Raw genomic sequence first — 3,475 nt, 5'->3', positions numbered from 1 at the left:
CCTCATCTGGAGGGGCGCCTGGGTGGCTCGGTTGGTTAAGCATCTGCCTTTGGCTTGGGTCATGATCCCAGGGTCCTGGGATTGAGCCCCGAGGCAGGCTCCCTGCTCTGCTCGCATGCTGTCTATCTCAAATAAATAAATAAAATCTTTTTTTTTTTTAAGTGTAGGCTTCTAAACTTTGTAGTGTTGAGCTTCTTCCTGGCTCTCTCCTCTATCTACATACTCTCCCTACTGAGCTCATCCATTCACTCATTGGATAGTGAGGACCACCCAAATGCCAACAAATCCAACATCTTTATCTCTGGCCCTAACCATTCCCCAGAAATCCAAACTTGCATAACCAACTGTTACTTGAGGTCTTCATGCATATGCCAAATAAAGCTTCCAAACTTCGCAGAAATAAAAGAAAAAATATGGTTCCCTCTTTTCCTTCCCAACTGACTCCTGCCCCAGGAATCTCCATCTCGGTAGGCAGCACTAGTCTCCTCAGAGACTGAAACGATAGTCTAGCACAGGGCTTCTCAAACTTCAGTGCACATCTGAATCACCCCAGGGTCTTCTAATCCAGTAGGTTGGAGTTACAGCACACGATTCTGCATTTATAACAAATTTCAAATGATGCAGGTCTGCAGCTCCTCAAATCACATTATTGAATAGCAAGGACCTTGGAGGTAACTCTTGGTGTCCCTCTTTCCCTAACGTACATTCCCCATACATATTCAAACAATCGGTAATGTTTAATTAAACACGTTTCTCCAGAATCTATTTTCTGACTCACAACACCTAGTCAGTGATACCATCACCTTTCCCCTGTAACTACTGGCATAGGTTCCCAACTAGTCACCTGTTTCTACTTTGTCCCCTGCCCTGTAGGGTGTTCTGTCCACTGCAGCCTTCAAATACCAATCACATCAGATCACCACTAGCCAATAGTTTTTTTTCTATCACACCTACAATTAGATCCTATCAACGACTCTAGGTGGCCCCTGCGTGTCCTTCAGCCTCATCTGGTGCCACTGATGCTCTGTCCCAGGATGATCCAGCCACACTGATCTTTCATTCCTTGCGTTGGCCAAGCTCACTCCCACCTTGAGGCATTTGCACGAGCTGCTTCCTCTGCATCAAAGGCTCTTTGCCCTGGATCTTTCACGTGGCTGGCTCCTTCTTATTCAAATCACAGCTTAAATGCCATCCAGAATGATCTTCCAGAACACCCAATCCAAAGTAGCCACTCTGTAACCCATTTCTTTATATAAAACCCTTGCCTTATTTCTTTGCATTTTACTTCTCCTATGAGATATTTTTCTGGATTACTTATTCACTCATGTTCTGTCTCTCATCCTCCCTCCACCTCCTCTCACCCACACTAAGGGTAAGCTCCACGAAAGCAGAAACCATGTCTTTCTTATTACCAGTTGTGATCCCTGCATCTAGGTCAATTCCTGGAATGTAGTAGGCACTCAACCACCACTTGATGTATGATTGCATGAGTAAATGATTGAATGAAAAGTTCTAGAGTCTACTGCAGAGTGAGAGGGGACATGCAGCTGCCTGGCATCTGGACCTTTCACCTTGTCCTGCGGAATCCTTCCTAATTTCTTCTCTCAGTCCATCCAATTCCACATGGTATACGTAAAAGTGAGGATGATCAACTGGCGGGGTAGGTTGTCAAAGGACCTTGTGTTTCATAGTCTCTGCCACAAGCACTAGAATCAGCTTATTTCAAAATAAGTCAGCCAGGTTCCTGAAAAGAGCAGTCCCTCGGAGCATGGACTTCATTTCCATGACGCTCCACTGGTCGCTTTCAAAAGTTTTACTTAACTCTACACCCACTTATTATTTTAAGGGTTGAGGTATTGGGGGTTGGAATGGAGCTTACTCACAGTGATTTGAATATCTAGTTTGATAGGATTATTATAAAGAACATATATGGAGGGGATCCCTGGGTGGCTCAGTGGTTTGGCACCTGCCTTCAGCCCAGGGCGTGATCCTGGAGACCTGGGATCAAGTTCCTCATCGGGCTCCCTGTGTGGAGCCTGCTTCTCCCTCTGCCTGTGTATCTGCCTCTCTCTCTCTCTCTCTCTCATGAATAAATAAAATCTTTAAAAAAAATTTTTTTAAACATATGGAAAAAAAAAGCAACATATATGGAAACAAAGTGAGTCTAATAGATAAGAAAGCATAGTCCCCCTACCAGAGGTATCTAAATTACCTGGGAGCTTGTTAAAAATGCAAATTCTCAGGCTCTGCCCCTGACCTTCTGAGCAGAAACTCTGGGGATGAGCCTAAGTAATCTGTACTTTAAAGGTTCTCCAGATGATTCTGATGCATGTTAAAATTTGAGAGCTATCAATTTAACCATTCACATATACCACTATGACTTTCCATTGCTCAGGAAAGCTGGTGACCTCAAGAACACTTAGTCTATTCCTCACTCCTTGCAGCTTGCTGCACCAGCTGCATGCTCTCCTGTGACCCTCACAGCCATGCCTTGCAAAATTGATAAAGTCAAGGACTTTCTGCTCACAGCCAGGCCAAAGGATGCCAAATCCGTCAAGATCCAAAAAAAAAAAAAAATACAGATAATGTGAAGCCTAAAGTTCAATGCAGCAGATACCTTTATATCTTGTCATCACAGACAAAGAGAAGGCAGAGAAAATGAAGCAGCCCCTGCCCCTAGGTTTGGTGATGAAGGAGCTGAAATGAACCTGACACACTGATTTCAACTCTTTTAAATTTTAAAAATTCATTAAAAAAAAAGAGAATCGTTAGTGCAAGCATTAAATAAGATCCAAAAGAGTGACACAGATCTGCACAAGTTGAGTATTAGTGAGCAGATATCCTGAAATGTTTGATTGACCTTAGTTTATCCAAGAAACAGGATTCAACAAACCTCCTTTGCCCAACTTCCTTTTACCTTCTTTATCATTCTCCCTCAGTCCCTTCAATGTAGCTGATAGCACCCCAGTGAGACCACTGGTTCTTGCTATCTGAGGAAAGAACTAACACCTGAGTCTTAAACTAACTCTTCTGGGTCACTATCCTGTAAACACACACACACACACACACACACACACACACACACACACACCACCTATTCAGTTGCTAAAAGAAATTCCAAGTATGCAGTCATATCTGAACTATATGTCTGTCACCCAGTTGCTCAATGAACCAAATCTCAGCAACCTCAACATGTATTCAATTCAGGCAGATTTGATATTCTTAGCATCACAACCACAGTATCTACCTGCTTTCAGTTTTGATCCTAGAAATATTTCTGTGTCAGCCATCACCAGTTTCAAGATGAGAACTTACATAAGTTAGCGGTGAGTGAATTACTCTAAAAAAAAAAAAATCAGCCGGTGCTTGTGTGTATTGATTCCAGTGTTAGTGGCTAAAATCCATGGAATCACTGTGGATCCATGTTTTATTAAAACAAAAGCAGATATTGTAGATTCTGTTGCAGGTCATGGTT

General features: G+C 42.8%; 1 pseudogene; it reads left to right on the top strand.

The window, feature by feature from the left end:
- The first annotated feature begins 2,486 nt into the window (after positions 1-2,486).
- LOC121481966 lies at positions 2,487-2,706 on the top strand (annotated as a pseudogene).
- Positions 2,707-3,475: the final 769 nt, after the last annotated feature.

Source organism: Vulpes lagopus, chromosome 24, assembly GCF_018345385.1.
Source record: "Vulpes lagopus strain Blue_001 chromosome 24, ASM1834538v1, whole genome shotgun sequence".
In the NCBI taxonomy this organism is placed as follows: Eukaryota; Metazoa; Chordata; class Mammalia; order Carnivora; family Canidae; genus Vulpes; species Vulpes lagopus.
This window is presented reverse-complemented; position numbering and strand designations above follow the sequence as displayed.